This window comes from Canis lupus, chromosome 20 (assembly GCF_003254725.2).
Source record: "Canis lupus dingo isolate Sandy chromosome 20, ASM325472v2, whole genome shotgun sequence".
NCBI lineage: Eukaryota > Metazoa > Chordata > Mammalia > Carnivora > Canidae > Canis > Canis lupus.
The window spans coordinates 53,942,550-53,962,948 of record NC_064262.1 but is presented as its reverse complement, the minus strand read 5'-3'; the positions used below and the strand labels follow the sequence as shown (position 1 = coordinate 53,962,948).

General features: G+C 41.7%; 1 pseudogene; it reads right to left on the bottom strand.

The window, feature by feature from the left end:
* Positions 1–1,713: 1,713 nt before the first annotated feature.
* LOC112666921 (ORM1-like protein 2) lies at positions 1,714–2,277 on the bottom strand (annotated as a pseudogene).
* Positions 2,278–20,399: the final 18,122 nt, after the last annotated feature.

The following is a 20,399-nucleotide window of genomic DNA, read 5'->3' as shown; positions in this document are numbered from 1 at the left end:
ACATGTTCCACTGACTGAGCCAGCTGGATGCCGCAGGGAGAATTGGAATTTTCAGACTTGCAGCGAAGGCTCACCAGGCACAGGACCGAAATCCAAACCATGAGAGAGACATCCCAAACTCCACATCAGCAGGAAATAATCAACATCTAAAGAAGCAGAACTGGGGGACTCCTGGGTGGCTCAGCGATTGAGTGTCTGCCTTTGGTTCAAGGCGTGATCCCGGAGTACTGGGATCGAGTCCCACGTCGGGCTCCCTGCATGGAGCCTGCGTCTCCCTCTACCTATGTCTCTGTCTCTCTGTGTGTCTTTCATGAATAAATAAATAAAATCTTTTAAAAAAATGCAGAAGCAGATCTGGGATGCCTGGGTGGCTCAGTGGTTGAGCATCTGTCTTTGGCTCAGGGTGTGATCCGGGGTTCCAGGATTGAGTCCCACATCGGGCTCCCTGCGAGGAACCTGCTTCTCCCTCTACCTGTGTCTCTGACTTCTCTATGTGTCTCTTATGAATAAATAAATAAAATCTAAAAAAAAAAAAAAAAAAGAAGAATAGAACAAACAAAAGACTCCGGAGTAAGTCTGAATCATTTCCCTAGAAAGGCCTTAACAAATTTTAGATTAATTCTATTTAAATACATGGATAATAAAATCTATATGAACATGAACACTTCCTCAAACTTGAGTAAAACCCTCCATTATCAAACTTTCAGAGAGATATTAAAGCTTAAATATCGTTGCTGAATAAAGTTCAAAGTCATTAGAGTGCAAAGAATTGATTTAGCAGAATAAGGTTAGACAACACTTTTTCATTTGCTCATTTGTTTATTCAACAAATATTTACTGGAGGTATTTAATGTGGCAGCATGTTTCTAAGGGCTGGGGATACAAGGTAAGGAAGAGGGTCTTGGGTTCTGCTTATATTCTAGATTGGGGATCAGCAAGCTGTATAGCCCATCACGTTTTTGCAAGTGACGTCTTATTGCAACATGGCCATGATGATTTGTTTATGTACTGTCTATAGTTGATTTTGTGTTGCAGGTAGTGGAGATGAGTAGCTGTGACAGAGACCATTTGGCCCATGAAGCCTAGAATATTTACTCTCTGGATCTTTATGGAAAATAAAGTCTCCCTCCTAGATAATCCCTAAACATAATAACTAAAGATGGTATAAATGCTATATTAGTCAGGGTTCTCCAGGGAAACAGAACCAATAAGATGTACATATATGTGCAGAGAGATTTATTTTGAGGAATTGGCTAACACAATTGTGGGATCTTGCAAGTCTGATCTACAGGGGAGGCCCAGGGAAGAGTTGAAGTTGCAGTCTTGAATCTGAAGGCATTCCTGAGGCACAATTCCCTCTTCCTCCAGGGGACCTCAGTCTTTATCTCTTAAGACCTTCAACTGATTGGATAAGACCCGCCCACATTATTAATACGCTTTAATCAAAGTCTGCTACTAATTTTTTTTTTGAAAAAAAAAAGTATCTTTATTATAAGGAAAATACACAGCAAAACAGAGCTGGAGAGTGGTGTGGGTAGAAGATCTAGAAAAACTTAATCACGAAACAAGCTGCTCAGTTACCAAACAAGCTGTTCAAACATGGCTTCCTGCTGTGAGGGAGAGTGATTTAGCCCTTATCTTTCCCACCTTTCCTGATTCAAAAAAATCTGCTCTTAGAGCTGGGCCCAGGGAGCTCCATTTTCCAACCTGTTCTCTTCCTGGAGTTTGGGAAAGGTTATCTAGTTCTCAGGCTTTCAAGATACAGAAAACAATATGGAGAAGGAAAGGATGTTCTAGCCCTTTGGTCCAGTGTTATCCCCAGCCCTATCCCTCAGTATTTGTTGATGCCAAAGAGATGAACCCCATGGAATTGGGGTAACTTAGACAGCAGCACACTAAGCAATGAGGTTGTGTTGATGGGGAAGTGAGTAGCATCATACTTGGTGTAGAAGCTGGCCAGGAGGTAGAGTACAATAGGAGAGATGCTGAGGAATTTGCAGGAAGAGATAAATTGGAGCCTGTAGTCCATCTGTTCTCGGTGGGCCAATAGCCGAGCCTTTCCTTGGTCAGGGGTCTCAAAGGGTGTCCCTTTCACTGTATGTAAGAAGACATACATAACCAAGTTATGGAAGACGTTGTTCAGGGTCCAGACAACAGGTCTGCTGAAGAAGGGGATGCTTCACGTCCTACCAAGATGATGTAGGCCAGCCAGATGCCCCGGCTATTCATCACTCGAGTGTTGGGGTTTACTTCGCTGTGTGTCACCCCCACATTCATCCTGCTGACTTCACAAGCTGGTCAGACTTGAGGCACGGCATTCGCTCCCACCTCTCTGCTACTAATTTAAGTATTATTCATCTTAAAAAAATACTTTTATATCAGCATTTAGACTTATGTGTGACCAAATATCTGTGTACTGTGATCTAGCTAAGTTGACATTTAAAATTAACCATTACAAATGTTTTGAAAGAAATATGTGGGAGATGTTCTAAAGAGTGAAGGAGGTCTATTTTTTAAGTGGTGGTCACAGCTATTTTCTCTTAGAAGGCAATATGTGTGCTGAGATTTGAGTGACGACAAAAACCCAGCTGTGGGACTATCCAGGGGAAAGGCATTCCACACAGAAGACACAGCAGGCCCTGAGGTGAGAACATTCCAGGTATGTTTGGGCCCTGGGAGACCAGTGTGGTTAGAGGGGAGTCATGAGGTGGACAGCGGTAGGGAATAAGGTTAGAGGAATCATGAAGGCCTCATGTGCAGAGATAGAGGTTTGGACATTTTTCTGCCTTCAGTGTTAAGTCAGTGGAAAAATTTAAGCTGAGACTGTGGTGTGGAAATTGGAAGCAGAAATGTAACTGGGAAGCTGTGGAGGCTTCTAGAAGAAAGATCTGATTGGCTCAGGTGGGGGAGGAGGCAATTGTGGGGCTAGATAGAGCAGAGAAACATGGGCTGCACTGACTGGGATTTGGTGCTATTTCAATGACCTCAAGTGGCTTTCTATTAACCACAACCAAAAACCCCCAGCTGCTCACATCAGCTCATCGGATCTTGCCCAATGTGCTCCTGTCACTTCCCCCATCTCACCTTCTCCCATCTGCCCCCTCTCTCTGTTCCAGCCCCAAGGGGCCTCCTAGCTGTTCCTATGCATGCCAGACACAGTCCTGGCTCAGGACCTTGGCTCTGGCAGTTCCTTCTGCCTGGAAAGCTCCTCTCCCAGATCTTCCCATGTAGATTCTTTTTTGTCATTTAGTGCTCAGCTCCAAAGCCATCTCCTTACCTGACACTCCACTAAAAAGAGCACCCCCGCCAATTCACTATTTATTACTGACCCTGTCTTATTTTGTTTTCAGTGTGTACCAGTTACCCAGTGATGCATAATAAATGCCCCAAACTTAGTGGCACAAAGCAATGACCATTTTATTATACTCACAGCTTCAGTGGGTCAGGAATCAGGGCAGAGTGTAGTAGAAATGACTTATTTTCTTCTCTGCAATGCCTAGGGCTCAACTGGGAAGATTTAAATGGTTGACGATTTGAATAACCAGGGCCTGGAATCATCTGGAAGCTTGTTCACTCAGCTCATTCAGGACTATCAAGTTATGCATGTACCCTTGTGTTTTCTATGTGGCTTGGGCTTCTCACAGCACAGCAGCCTCACACGAGAGCTGGATTCCAAGAGGCAGGGAGTGGAGGCTGCCAGGATAGTTCAACATTGTATCTGAGAGTCACTTTTGTCATCTGCCATTCTTTCCTCAGGGCCACCCAAGTTTAAGGAGGCAGAGAAAGTGACTTTGGAGGGGCAAGTTCCAATTGCAGAAAGGTCCCCTGGGATGGGAGATGTTAGGACAGTCATCTTGGGAACATACTGTCTGCCATACCGCTTTGGTGATGCATCTTTGTTATTTATTTTTTTTTAAGATTTTATTTATTTGAGTGAGCAAGAGAATGTGCACACGTGTGCACAAGCAGGAGAGACAGAGGGAGAACCAGACTCCCCGCTAAGCAGAGAGTCTGATGTGGGGCTTGATCCCACCACCCCAGGATCACGACCCGAGCCTAAGGCAGACACCCAACCGACTGAGCCACCCAGGTGCCCCGATAATGTATCTTTAGTAACCAGAGAAAGCATTCTTGTTCCACCAAGTGGTAGAATCTGATATGTAGGATGAGATGCAGACAAGAGACCCATCTTTGACTTGCCAAAGTGTAAGCTCCATGATAGCAAGAGTTTCTGTTCGCTGAAATTCACTGATGAATCCCAGGCATTGAGAACAGTGCCTGATATATTAGGTGCTCAACAAATGTGAGTGGGAAAGGAGGAAACATAAAACATTGAGCATTTCAGGGCACTACCAAAGCAAACAAGAGGCTCTCAGCACCTGGCTTGGCTTTGTAGGATCCAGAGAGGTCCTACAATCTTAGGAATTCTCCCTAAGATGGAACAGGAAGTGTGCAGTGGGTGCATTCATAGGGAACGTCTGAGAGCCTCAAAATCCCTAGCAGGGCTGACTGGTGATGGCATCTCTCTCTTGCAGCCAGTCTGGAAGGACTGGAAGACATGACTTGTTCTTCAAATGTGAAGACAGCAAATGCAAAACTTTAAGGAATATGAAAAAAATCAAGGGGCTGAGACACCGCCAAAGAAATACCATAATGTTTCAGTAATCAAATCCAAATACATATGGTGCAGGAGAATAAGAGGGTAGAGTTTTTTATGTGATTGAAGTTGTTAAGCTGTCATCAGATTAAAACAGACTGTTATATAAACACACACACACACACACAAACACCCCCCCCCAAAATCCCAGACTGTTAGATGTTTTATGTAAAACTCATTATAACCACAGAGCAAAAACTGATAGATACAAAAAGATAAAGAGAAAAGAATCAAAGCATATCACTATGGAAAATCAACGAACCAAAAGGAAGGCAGCAAGAAAGGAAGAAAGGAGCTACAAATAGCCAGAAAACAGTTAATAAGATGGCAATAGTATGTCTTTATCTATCAATAGTTACTTTAACTGTGAATGGATTAAATTCTCCAAGCAAAAGACATAGAGTAGGGGCACCTGGCTGGTTCAATTGGTAGAGCATGTGACTCTTGATCTCAGGGTGGTGAGTTCAAGCCCCATGTTGGGTGTGGAGCCTAGGTTTTTTTTTTTTTTTTTAAAGTAAAAAAAAGGTCATAGAGTGGGTGAATGGATAAATAAACAAACCAACAAGACACACCTATATGTTGCCTACAAGAGACACATACCAGCTTCAAGAACACACAAAGGCTCCAAATTAAGGGACAGAAGAATATATTTCATGCCGATGGAAACCAAAAGATAGTAGGGGCAACTATACTTTTATCAGACAAAATATACTTTATTTTTTTTGACAAAATATACTTTAAATAAAAACTATAACAAGAAAAAAAACTATAACAAGAGACAAAGGAGGGGGCAGCCCCAGTGGCGCAGTGGTTTAGTGCTGCCTGCAGCCCAGGGCGTGATCCTGGAGACCCGGGATTGAGTCCCACATCAGGCTCCTGCATGGAGCCTGCTTCTCCCTCCTCCTGTGTCTCTGCCTCTCTCTCTCTCTCTCTGTCTATCATAAATAAATAAATCTTTAAAAAAAAGAGACAAAGGAGGTCCTATAACAATGCACATATAACATTCAACACTGGAACACCAAAATATGTTATGCAAATATCAGAAAATCTGAAGGGAGAAAGAAACAGTAACACAACAACTTCAACGGTGGGTAGATTAGCCAGGCAGAAAATCAATAAGGAAACACCGGACTTGACCTGTACTTTACGTTGAATAGACTAAACAGGCTCTACAAGACAGTTCATCTAACACCAGCAGAGTACACATCCTTAAGTACACATGGGATGTTCTTCAGGATAGATCATGTGTTAGGTTACAAAACAAGTCTTAACCAAATTTAAGAAGACTGGAATCCTATCAAGTATCTTCTCTAACCATAGTAATATGAAAACCAGAAATCAATAACAGAAGGAAAATGGAAAATGTTCACGAATGTATGGAAATTAATCAATACACTCCTGAACAATCGATGGGGCAAGGAAGAAATCTAAAGGGAAATTAAAACATATCACGAAACAAACGAAGATGGAAATGTCATATGCCAAAACTTATGGGGATGCTGCAAAGCGGTTGTATAATTAGATAAGTTAGAAGAAATGGATAAATTTCTAGAAATAGACAGTCTGCTGAGATTAAATCATTAAGAAATAGAAAATCTGAACAGACCGGTGGCTAGTAAGGAAATTTAACCAGTGATAAAAAATCTCCCAATGAACAAAAGTCCAGGACCAGGTGGCTTCACTGGTTAATTCTTCCATACATTTAAAGAAAAATAATCAATCCTTGTCAAATTCTTCCAAATGATAGAAGAGAAGTCAACTCTCTGAAATTCATTTTATTTTTTTTAATTTTTATTTATTTATTTTTTTAATTTATGATAGTCACACACAGAGAGAGAGAGGTAGAGACACAGGCAGAGGAAGAAGCAGGCTCCATGCACCGGGAGCCCGATGTGGGATTCGATCCTGGGTCTCCAGGATCGCGCCCTGGGCCAAAGGCAGGCGCCAAACTGCTGCGCCACCCAGGGATCCCTGAAATTCATTTTATAAGGTCAGTATTGCCTTGATACCAAAGCCAGACAGGGATGTTACAAATAATTGAAACAGAATGGTATTGGCATAAAAGCAGACACGAATCAATGGAACAGAATAGAGAGCCCGTAAAAAAATCCGTACCCATCTGGGCAATTAATTTATGACAAATGAGCCAAGAGTATACCAATGGGGAAAGAACAGCATTTATTTATTTGTTTGTTTGTTTATTTTTAAAGAACAGTCTTTTTAAATAAATGATTTTGGAAAAACTGGACAGTTACACATAGAAGAATGAAACCGGACTGCTCTCTCACACCTTACACAAAAATTAGCTCAAAATGGATTAAAGACTTGAATATAAGACCTGAAATCATAAAACTTCTAGAAGAAAACAGGCAGTAAGCTCCTTGACATAGGTCTTGGTGATGATTTTTTGGAACCAACTCCAAAAGCAAAGGCAGCAAAAACAAAAATAAGCAAATGGGACCACATCAAACTGAAAAGCTTCTGCACAGCAAAGGAAACCATCCACATAATGAAAAGGCAACCGCTGAGTGGAAGAAAATATTTGCAGGCCATATATCTGATAAAAAGAGTTAATCTTCAAAATATATAAGGAACTCCTACAAATCCATAGCAAAACCCCAAATAATCCAAATAAAAATGGGCAAAGGACCTAAATAGACTTTTTTCAAAGAAGAGATACGAATGGCCAGAGGTACATGAAAAGATGCTCAGCATCACTCATCATCAGGGAAATGGAAATTGAAACCTCAAGAGATGTTATATCTGGTAGAAAGGCTTTTATCAGAAAAACCCAAAAGATAACAATTGTGGGCAAGGAAGTGCAGAAAACATGTGCACTGTTGGTGGGAATGTAAATTGGTGCAGCCACTGTGGCAGAAAATATGGAGGTTTCTCAAAAAAACAAAACAAGACAAAACAAAACACAGCTACCTTATGATCCAGCAATCTTGGTTCTGGGTATAAATCCGAAGAAACCAAAATCAATACCTTGAAGAGATACCTGCATTCCCACATTCATTGTTGCATTACTCACAATAGCAACGATGTGGAAATAAGCTCAATGTTCATTGACAGATGAATAATGAAAATGTTATCTCTATATATCACCTTTATTATCAATGGAATGCTAATATATATTTTTTAAAGCACATTTTTAAAAATTTTTTATTTATTTATGATAGTCACACACACACACACACAGAGAGAGAGAGAGAGAGAGAGGCAGAGACATAGGCAGAGGGAGAAGCAGGCTCCATGCACCAGGAGCCCAACATGGGATTTGATCCCGGGTCTCTAGGATCGCGCCCTGGGCCAAAGGCAGGCGCTAAACCGCTGCACCACCCAGGGATTCCTGGAATGCTAATATATACAGTTATATATTATATATTTATATATTATATAAAGAGGTATATTTATAAATATATAAATGGAATATTATTTTAATGAAATATGTTATCAGTGATGCATATTAATTATGTCATTATAGATGAACTAATATTAATGTTGTGCTAATAATATAGTAATATTATATATATTTACATGTCCATATTATTCAGCCATAAAACAACTGAAGTCCTGCCATTTGTGACAATGTAGATGAACCTGAAATAAAGTAAGCCGGATTGGAGAAAGACAAATACTGGGTGATATTACTTATATGTAGAATCAGGAAAAGAAAGGTTGAAAGGTTAAATTTATAGCAACAGAGGAGAACTGTGGTTACCAGAGCCTGGAGGGTGGAGAAAATAGGGAGATATTGGCCAAAGGAGATGAATAAGTTCTGTGGACTATAGTAACAACACTGTGTTGTATAATTGAAATTTGCTGAAAATAAATCTTAAACCTTCTCACCACACATCACAAAGTAGTAACTAGGGCACCTGGGTGGCTCAGTGATTGAGCAACTGCCTTTGGTTCAGGTCATGATCTCAGGGTCCTGGGATTGAGCCCCACATCAGGCCTCCTGCAGGGTGCCTGCCTCTCCCTCTGCCTGTGTCTCTGCCTCTCTCTGTGTGTCTCTCAGGAATAAATAAATAAAATATTTTTTAAAAAGCCAGGCAAAACTATAAAAATGGGGGCTCAGCCGTTAAATCTTGGTCCAGAAAAAGATAACCACCTAATGACAGCCTCATCCATCTCAACCTCAAGACTCTTCTCCCTTGGGACCACTAAAGGGTGATTGGTGCCACTTCTATTTTTGCCTTATTTCCACCACATCTAAAAAATGGATTGTGGTACTCAAAAAATATATATATATACAGTAATATACACATATAGTAATACACATGGTAAATAAACGTACTGAATCCTGGCTCTGTGATGCGGGGAGGGAGATCAGAGAGGACCAAGGGGGTAGAGGACAGAAGGGAGCAAGACACAGACCAGTGAATGAAGAGGTCATTTTGCAATTGGATTCTCCAGCCTCACCTGCCCCAGCAGGTACCACCTGGATGAGAGATAAACCACTCAAACTCTTCTCAATTCCTGACTCTTACAATTTTAAGAAAAATAAAGCCAGTACCTTTTAGGGTGGCTTGTTGTGTGGCAGTAAATAAGCAACCAAGAAGCTGAGGCTAGCAGTTGAAATAATTTTCCTAAGGTGGGGGCTCAGGACTTAACACCTACACATTTTAATTCCAGACCTAGACTAGTGGTTCACAACTGGAGGTGACTCTGTCCTCCCCACTGGGCAGTGGTGCAGTCATTTATGGTTGTCACATGGTGGGGGGAACTCCTGGCCTTGGGTGGGTGGGGGCTAGGGATGCTTCTTGACACCTCTCAGTGCCCAGGACGCCCCCACCATGGATAATGATTCGGTTCCGGATGTCAGTAGTGCTGAGTTTGGGAACCCAGCTCTAGATCCCAGAATCTGGTTATTCTGCTTATGAAATACTCTGTATCAGGTGGATTCAGAGTAAAGCTCCCTTTCTGAAGTGTAGCATCCAGTTCCAGGAGGGCTGTCCTGGTTAGCCTGAGCTGCCATTAAAAAAACAAACAAACAAACAAACAAACAAACAAAAACCCCACAAAATAGGGGGTGTAGACAAGATATTCATTTTCTTGTTCCGGAACCTGGAAAGTTCAAGATCACGGTGTCAGCAGGGTTTCTGGTAAGGACTCTCTAGCCACCTGCTTTCTGTGTCCTCACATCCTGGAAAGAAAAAGAGGGACCAAGCTCTTTGGTAGTTTTTTTTTTTTTTTTTTTCTTTTTTCTCATCAGGGCACCAATCCCATCATGAGGGTACCACGCTCGTGACTTCTTGTAAACCAATCTCCTCTCAAAGGAAAAACACTGGTTCTTTTACTCGACTAAAAGAAAGCTTTCTCCACTTAGGCCCACTAAGGAGAACTGTTTCCTTCTCCCCCCACCCACACTCCAGTTACATTTCAGTTGACAAGGCACAATTGACATATAACACTGTGTAGGTTGCAAGTGTACAACATAATGATGTGGCACACGTAGGTATTATGAAACGATTACCAACAGCAAGGGTCACCTCACATGGTCATAAAAAGGTTTTTTCCCCTTGTGGTGAGGATTTTAAAGATTTCCTCTCAGCAATCTTGAAATATACAAAATACTATTATTAGCTATGGTCACCATGCTGTGCATTACATCCCTAGAACATTTTGATACCTGGAAGTTGGTCCTTTTTAATCACCTTCACCAAATTCCCCCTATTCCATCCCCCTCTTTCCTTCCACTCTACTCATAGAACACCTTGGACACCAAACGTGTGGGTTCCCACCATGCGCCCTCCCTGACACTGACTGTTTCTCTGACATCTGCTGGGTGCCCCCAACTTCAGATGCCAATCACGTCTGGGCCTCTGACCAGGGAGCTCTACGTGGAGGGTTCCCACAACTCCTTCTTGGGTTGATAATTTGCTAACACAAACTCACAGAGCTCAGGAAAACGGTCTACTAATTTAAGGGACTAAGTATGGAGGGCTGGGGAGCTTCCCGCCCTGTCCAGGTGCCCCACCCTCCCAGCACCAACACGTGCTCAACAACCTGGAATTTCTCTGAACCCCTTTGGTCAGAGCCTTTTATGGAGGCTTTGTTATGTAGGCATGACTGATTAAATTGATTGGCTGATGGCCTGTAGTGATGAGCTCAACCTCTAGTCCCTCGGCCCCCCTAGGTCACCAGGGGGCGGGGCCCAAGGTGCAAATCCTCTGGCAACCGGCTCCCCCATCCTTAGGGGCTTTCCAAAAGTGACTTGGTTAAAACAAATTCAGGTGGTTCAGTTTCAAACGGGGCTTATTATGAATAGTAACAGGAAATTACAGGATTTTAGGAGCTCCGTACTAGGGACTGGGGACAAGAGCAAATATATATATTTAAATTAGACATTAAAAAATATATAAACATATTTTATATGATATTTGTTGTATTATTGTATTATAACATAATAATATTATATATTTATAACATAAATATATATACTTTACACACAATCTCACATCTCCCAAAGGTCCCATCTCCAACTACCATCACATTGGGGTATAAGCCTTCAACTTGCATAATCTGTGGGACACATTCCATCTATAACATTTTTTTTCCTCCCCCGTTTGTGCTTTGGCTGAGTTCTTACCAAGCTGTTCTTCTGGTCTACAACCCCAGCTGCTTATGCTTCTGGTGTTTATTACTTCCTTCTCAGTGAACTCCCCATTTTGTTTCTCATGCAGGAGCTTAGTTTGGGGACCCACTTGGCTTCCAATTCATCAGAAGGAAGAGATTTTAACAGCTAACAATTTCAGAAAGTTGGTGAGTGTCTGTAATAAATTATGTTACTTAGGAAATCCAAATCACACTGTTTTTAAAATGGAGATAGAATTTACATAATGACAAGCATAGCATTACAATGACATTGAAGCAATGCTTATACCAGGGTAACTCACATGCCCTACAAGATTTAGAACATTTCTGGGACACCTGGGTGGCTCAGTGGTTGAGTGTCTGGCTTTGGCTCAGGTCCTGATCCCAGGGTCCTGAGATTGAGTCCCGTAACAGGGTCCCCATGGGGAGCTTGCTTCTCCCTCTGCCTATGTCTCTGCCTCTCTCTGTGTACCTCTCATGAGTAAATAAATAAAATCTTAAAAAAAAATATTTAGACCATCTCCATCATTGCAGACATGTCCTATGTGTCCTTCCCAGAACAACATTGTTCTGATACCTATTACAATTCATACGCATTGCCTGTTCCTGAACTTCTGAGATATGGAATTATATAGAGTGTGCTCTTTGGTGTCTGGCTTCTTTCACTCAAAAGAATATTTCTGAGGCTCAGCCCCAGCAGTTCCATCCCTTCTTCATTGTTGCATAACATTTCACTGTATGAATAGAGCATAGTTTCTTATCATGTTGGAAAAGAGACAACGACCGTGAATGGGGTCATTTGCTCTCACAACGCAAATCAAGACATGATTGCAGCCTCAACCTCCCAGAAATGTGACCTTTGAACAGTCAACCTGAAATGTCCTGATCAGTGCTAAAGAGCTAATGCTTGAATTAATACCCCTGCTATTTCCTCTCCCTCTTCCCCAGACCGTACAAGACAGCCTGAAACTATACTTTCTTTTGTTTTGCTGATAATTTCTTTGCCCTACTCTCCTACTCAGAAATACTTTCTGTTTTGTCTGCTCCACGGAGTACCTATTTACTGGAAGGGGTGCTGCCCAACTGGTGAATTATTAAATTTACTCTGTTGAATTTTCTTTCTTTAAAAATCCGTTCCCCAGGTGATGGACATTTGGGTTGTTTCCAGTTTTTGCTTATTATGAATAATGCTGCTACAAACAGCACTGCATATGTGTTTGTGAACACATGTTCGTTATTCTCCAGGAGATACCTAAAAGTGAAACAATCAGTTACAGGGTTGGCACAATTTTAATTTTACAAGGCCTGTACCATAATTTCTTTGTAAAATAGCAATTTAAAAATAAAATAGAAACAGAAACTTGAAACACATGTATACGTTTGCACATCAGTTAAAAAATGTGGCCCCCATATGTTAACGATTTTCCCGCAACCACATGATCATTCAAAACCTCCCATGAAAAAAAGATATTTTCTTTTATTCCAGTAAAATATGCCTAATATTTACTATCTTAACCATTTTAAAGTATACAATTCAAGGCCAGTGGTACATTCATATTGTGCAACCATCCCCATCACTCATTCCCATGACTGTTTCTATCCTGCTCTTTTTTGCTTTTACGTTTCTTCCTTCCCCCTGGTGGCTTGAACTTTCTGGGAATGACCCGGAAACTGGGAAAGCCTAAAACTGGTTTTGAACCGTTGTCTTTTTCTTTCTTTTTTTTTGAGCATTTTCCTATAACTTTATTTTCCTCTTGAGTATTTCTCTGTAACTCTCTCTCTCTCTTTTTTCTCTCTCTCTCTTTAAAAAATTTTTTTTTCTCTCTCTCTCTTAACATAGTTTATCCATTTGTTGCTTTCTCTCTTTTCCTGTCTCATCCTCTGATTCAGATCTTCAGGAGAAAATTGAACATGTGTTATAACTATTTCAGGCTTACAAGACACACACCTGGTAGAGAACTGTCTATTGGAAACATCTGGAAAGCTTTAACCAGCACTGAGCCTTGGGACCATCTGAGACCTCGATATGAGGTCTGAGAATATGCATTTTTAGCAGGTTGCTGGATGTGGTAGGCAGAATTGAAGATCAACCCCAATGACCCCGGCTCTTATATAATTACCTTCCATGTAAAAATGATAGACTGTCACTCCCATGATTATGTTACATGGCAAAAGGGATTTTGCAGGTTTTATTTAGTTGACTTTGAGTTAATCCAAAGAGATAATTCAGGGGGGCCTGAGCTAATTACACAGGCTCTTTAAATCTGGATCTATAAGTTAGCTACAGAGAAAGTCAGAGGCCAGAGAGATTCACAAACTTGAGAAAGAATCACCCTGTCCTTGCTGGCTTTGAAGATAAGGGGAATCCCATGGCAAGAACCCAAGCACATCTTCAAGCTGAAAGCAACCCCTGGCCAACAATGAGCGATAAAGTGGGGACCTCAGTCTTATAACTGCAAGGAACTAAATTGTGCCAACAACATGAATGAACTGGGACATGATTATTCTTCAGACTGGTCTCCAGATGAGAATACAGCATGGTTAACATCTCAATTACCAAACCCTGAGCACGGAATCCTGCTGAGCCTTGTCTGGACTCCTGATCTGTGGACACCGTGAGATAACAAATGAGTGTTGTTTTAAACCACTACATTTGTCATTTCTATGTGGCCAGCTTGTTGATTGGGTCACTTGTCCTGTGTGCAAAGATACTTCAGAACCATGGACAATGGAGTGTGTGCCAGGGAAGAGCTAATCGGCTACATTAATCACCTTCCATCACGATGCGAGTCTATTGGGCAGTCTTGGACTTGAGCCTTGATTATTGGTCCAATTAAGCCTTGTTAGGGCCTATAGATTTGACTTCTCTTTGTTAGACATAACGATGTGTCTTGGGGGTCCTGTAAGGTCCTGAGTGAACTAGTCTTTGCCCACTTCTTCAGAAGGATCTTGCACCAACATCTTCCTCATTGCATCAGCCTTCTTTTAGCTTCTTCCTGCTTCCCAGCTACTGTCCACTGCTGCCGCTACAGTCAGGAACTCCCTTCCTTCCTCCCCTGAAACTGTCCCCTCTCCTCCTAGCCAGTTCCAACTGATCCCTTTTTGGTGTTTGCCTTGAAGGTCACTACTTCAGGGACCCTTCCTTAACCCCTGTCCCCAAATTAAGCAAGATCTCCCTGATAGATAAAAACTTGTAGCTCTCTGAACTGATGCTTTTGCAAATCTTATTACAAATGTCTTTTACAACATTGTTTTTTTGGTAATGATTTGTTTGCTACCCCCACTCCAGAGGCTGGCTGGTCATTCCCCAAAAGCATTCCCTTTTCTTCTTGGACACATACAACTCTTAGACCGTGTGTCTCAGCTTCCTTTTCTGTAGGTTGGCTGAGTTCTAGTCAGTGGACTCTAAGAGAAAGCTGTATGCTCCACTTCCATGCCTGGCCCATTAAAAGCTTCCCACAAATGATCCTTCATCACCTTTCCTCTTTTGCAGATGAGCACATCTGTGGATGGTAGAACCAAAACATGGGAGAAGACTGGATCTCTGAGTCTCTGCTTGGAGCAGAGCTTCCCAATAAGCTGGAAATACCTGTTTTAGACTGTATGAACAAGAAGTTAACTTCTATTGTGCTAAGGCACTGGGGCTTTGGTGTTTATCTATTACAACAGCTAGAGTTATCTTAATATGCCCTGATTCTCAGGCTGGTGTTTTGGCTCACTCAATGCCCACTTCTTTTCTGTTTGTCTCTTTAGATGCACTGTCCATACTTCTCCATCTTCTGGAAGGAAGACCTATATTGATGGTGTCAATAAGTACCCTTCCACCACCACCACAACCATTATTCCCAATTGGGCTTAACTGGTAAGAGGTGCTGGAAGGGAATGAGGGATAGGGGGTTGTCGAGAACTGGGTATTTATTCCCCTTAGCTCCATCTCTGCTGGGTCCCCTTACATTAAGAGAGAAAAATATCTAAAACTTGATAAAACGTCAACTGAGTAGATGGCCTCATTTCCTTTCAGGATCACTGTCCGCTGGGTTTGTCAGTTAGGTTCTCCAGGAAGCAGAGGCTGAGACTGAGTCAGAAATGTAAGACAATGACCAAAAGCGAATGACTCAAATTTTAAACGGGAAGGAAACAAGATGGGACAGAAAGAACCTCGGACTACAATCCAGATTGCCCAAGTTCCAGTCAAGCCAGTGTGGATACTAGAGTGAAACACACACACACACACACACACACACACCCAAACCCATTCTCTTTTGTTGCTACCTCTCCATTCCATTTTCCTTCCAGCCTTTGGTAGCCACTAATATACTTTCTGTTCCTATAATATGCCGATTCTGAATATTTTTATGTGAATGAGATCATGCACTATGTGACCTTCTGTGTCTTGCTTCTTTCATTTAATATACTGTCTTCAAGTTTTGCCCACAATGTAACATGTGCCAGAACTTTCTTCCTCTTTGTGCCTGAATAATATTACATTGTATAGCACATTTTGTCTCTCCATTCATCATTTAATGAACATTTGTGTTGTCTCTACTTTTTGGTTATTACAATTACTGCTGCTACAGAATTTGGTGTAAAAGCATGAGTCAGTTTTGTATGTATCAGCAAATTCATGTTGCATGTTCTTTGACTCTGTAGGTTATGTTCCCTGAATTTGAAATCTGCCCTACCATCTTACCAATTCCTCCATTAACAAATGACTTGAATAAAATCTTTTGACTCGTGTTTACTTTCATTGTGGCTTTCATTTCTTGAACTTCATTGAAGGCCACAGATCTTCTCTTGCAGCCTTTTGTTACAGTTACAGCTATCCTCTCTGGGTTCCTGGAATTGGTTCCTCCTCTGGCTCCTGTGGGCTGTGGCTAGCCCTAAGGACCCACATCATTCCTGGTGGGTTCCCCTAAATGCTGTCCACACTGTTGAACACGGTCCCTTTACCAAGCATAGTGATTGTGCCATTTGTTTCCAGACTGGACCTGACTGATACTGTAGAGGCAGGGAACATTATGGGATGTAGTTCATTGTATCTCTGGGTAGAGACATAGTAGTGCATAGCAGGTCCTCATTAGACCTTTGTAGAATGAATAAATCAAAGGGCACATTCAGGCACTCTATGTCCAGGTTTTTAAAGTCTTCTTTCTTCTGCATCTGCTGCTGCGAATTGGCAATGCTGATTGACTGAAGGTTAAGAAATCCCTTTATGGTCAGTGTTTGGGAAAATTGCTTTCGTGAAGGAACCACCCTTCACCATATGACACAGATAAGACTCACAGATGGTCCCCCCTTATTTACCTGTAGCAAGGCTAGACACAGATCTTCCAAACCCTCATTCTTAGCCTGAAAAGAAATCAGCCAAACTGCTTGCTCCCACGGATCCATCAGAACACAGTGCTTGCTAACCAAACTTCGGTTAAGCTCCTGTCTTTCTCATAGGCCCTGGACTTTGGCTCTTCCTCACCTAAGCCAGTAGACAGTCCCTCCTGAGAACAAGTTGGCCTCAGAATAAAACTTTCTCTGATCCAGTATCCGACCTCACTATCCTTTCATTCTATTTCCCCAGTGCCAGAAAGCTCAATTCTTTCTAGCTTTCTTTCCTTCTTTTTTTCTTTCTTAAGATTTTATTTATTTTCCATGAGAGACACTCACAGAGAGGCAAAGACCTAGGCAGAGGGAGAAGCGGGCTCCCTGCAGGGAGCCAGATGCAGTTCTCGATCCCAGGACCCGGGATCACAACCTGAGCCAAAGGCAGACACTCAACCACTGAGCCACCCAAGCGTCCCTGTTTATTCCTTTCCATAAAAGAAAAATCTGGCTTAACTCTTGTGATGCTTGAAGACTTTATGCTCAGTGTTCTATCACAATACTCCGCGGACCAATTTCAGTATCTTCCCCTGCCCCCTTTTAAGATTCCTTTTGGATAAAGTCTCTCCTAATTCTGGGTTTGTTTTTTTATTGGACAGAATGATAGTCTGTGTACCCAGCCAGACATATATGGTGCAGGGGGGAAAATTTCTCTACCCTGTTTGGGGAATTATTTCTAGTAGTTTTAATTATATACATTAGTTGGAATTCTCATCTCTTAGAAATCTTAATTTCTAGTGAAAACTAAAGAGCAAGAAATTATGAACTGTTACATACCAACATTCCATAGAATGTTGGCAAATTATGAATATACTGTTTTATTATTTCTAGAAGCATACATTTCCCACAATTTTCAGTGTGGCACAAGACATGTTTACTAACAGACCTCAAAATTCTTTCATTCAAATAGAAAGCCAAAAGCAGGTAAACTCAGACTTTTGTTTGGCAATTAGTGTCTCATTATATTATCTAATTTGGAAATAATCTAGATATTCAATGAATATCAATCGCTTAACTTTTTTAACCTGGTAGAACTTTAAGATTTCAAGGTACCAAAACATTTTGGAAACTATTTTGTTATTTTATTTATTTATTTTTAAATATTTTATTTATTTATTCATGAAAGACACACACAGAGAGAGAGAGAGAGAGAGAGAGGCAGAGACACAGGCAGAGGGAGAAGCAGGCTCCATGTGGGGAGCCTGATGCCAGACTCGATCCCAGTACCCTAGGGCCCCAGGATCACAACCTGAGCCAAAGGTGGATGCTTAACCACTGAGCCACCAGGGTGAGCCACCAAGGTGCCCCTTAGAAACTATTTTAAAGTAGACATACTTTATAAAACATAATCATTGTTGAAAAGTTCATCTATAGATGTTTAGCTTATGTTTATTTAATTCATTTGTTCACAATTATGTTTATTTTTAAAAAAATTTTTCTGACTTTATTTTTTTATTTTTTATTTTTTTTAATGAAATAATTTTTATTGGTGTTCAATTTACCAACATACAGAATAACACCCAGTGCTCATCCCATCAAGTGTCCCCCTCAGTGCCCGTCACACACTCACCCCCACCCCCCGCCACAATTATGTTTAGATTACTTACTGGGATGCCTGGCTCAGCAGGTAGAGCACGTGACTCTTGATCTCAGCATTGTAAGTTAGAGCTCCATTCTGGGTGTGGAGATTACTTAAATAAATAGAAACTTAAAACAAACAAACAAATACTAAGCAACGTTAGCCATCATTTTAAATCGCTTTTCTTGCTGACAAATTTCATTATATATCCTTATTAGGCAAGCATGGAACACCCAGGGCCTTATAAAAGGCTGTCTGCATGTGGGGAGAGGGGTAGGCACATTGGGTGTGAGTGTTTTCGGTTTGATTTTGAGACTGGGAGTCCAAATGCAGTCAAGCTAAAGAAAGTCCAGGCATGTCTGGGCTTGTCTCCTGAGCGTTGGGGCACCAATCTATCCGGCTTATTTGCATTATGATAATGAAGAGTCCTTACAGTATAGAGTAATTGTAAGGGAGGAAAGAATCACAGGACTATAATGTGATCTTGGGGGTGGGGGGAAAAAGAAGAGTCTGCTCCAGATCTGCCAGCATGGATTTTTTACCTTCCCTGGGTCTTGTGTGATCCCAACAGATGGAATTCGAGGAAAAATTAATGGATCAGTTTTCACTTAGGCTGAAAGATCCTGCCACCTTTTCCTAGAACCCAGTGTTGGAGGAGGTCTCACTGTCTGATAAGCCTCACAGATTTATATCCTCAAGGGCTGTGTTTCTGGACATTGATGTGATCACCAAGGAACTGATAGTAAGTACGACAGGTGCATCTTGGCCCGTATACACATGCCAAGCCCCTACGGGTAAAGAAATACAGAATATGAGGGCTCTGGTGTCTTGCATCATACCGAAGGATGTGGTTGCCTCAACTGGGGAAATCTGAGCTATCTTTGTTCAAATAGTTTCATTTAGGTCCTAGGGGTGATGAGGTCTGGGGGAAATTCAGGTTAGAATCACATCCTTGCATGGTCTTTGAGTCACTATTTGGTGACTTTGAAAAAGACATATTTTCCTTTTTTCAGCTTTCTTTCTCTGGCGTTTATCATCATTCATCAAAAGGGGCATCCAGGGGATCCCTGGCGGGGCTCAGCGGTTTAGCGCCTGCCTTTGACCCAGGGCGTGATGTTGGAGACCCTGGATCGAGTCCCACGACCGGCTCCCTGCACGGAGCCTGCTTCTCCCTCTGCCTGTGTCTCTGCCTCTCCCTCTCCCCCACCCCCTGTCTCTCATGAATAAATAAATAAAATCTTAAAAAAATAAAAATAAATAAAAAATAAAAAAAAGGGAGGGGGCATGCAGAGGGACACCTGGGTGGCTCAGTGGTTGAGTGCCTGCCTATGGCTCAGGGTGTGATACCCCTGGGTCCTGGGATTGAGTCCCGAGTCCCGGATTGGGCTTTCTGCAAGGAGCCTGCTTCTCCCTCTGCCTGTGTCTCTGCCTCTCTCTGTGTCTCTCATGAATAAATAAATAAAATCTTTAAAAAACACAAAACCCAAAGGGGCACACAGAGAGTGTTAAAAATGGGGTGTCCTGGCTGGTTCAGTTGGTGGAGCATGTGACTCTTGATCTCAATATTGTGAGTTGGAGCCCCACACTGGGTGTAGACATAATTTAGAAATAAAATCTTAAAAAACAACAATACTGTTAAAGTCATGACTTCCTAATATGGGTGGACCTCATCCAATCAGCTGAAACCCCCAAGTAGAACAAAAAAGTGGAGGAAGAGGGAACTCCTGCCTGCCTTTGAACTGGGATTTTTTTTCATGCCTTCATGTTCAAACTGGAACACTGGCTCTTTCAGTTGGTCTTGAGCCCGTGGGCCTCCGGATTGCCTATCCCATTGCTTCTCCATGTATCCAGCTTGCCAACGTCAGCTCTTGAAACTGGTCTATTTCTATGACTCTGTAAGCTGATTCTTTATGATAAATCTCTTTCCATATTTTTGTGCATCGTATTGATTCTGTTTCTCTGAAGCATCCTTACTAATACAACCACTAGTCTACTGTCTGTCTCTGTAGGTTTCTCTGTGATGGACATTTCAAATTAACGGAATCATATAATATGTTGTCTCTTGTGTCTCGCTTCTCTCGCTTAGCATCCCCTTTCCAAGATTCATTCATGTTGTAAAATGTGTCATTACTTCATCCTTTAGCTGCCAAACAATATTGCATCATATGGAGTCCCGCATTTTGTTTA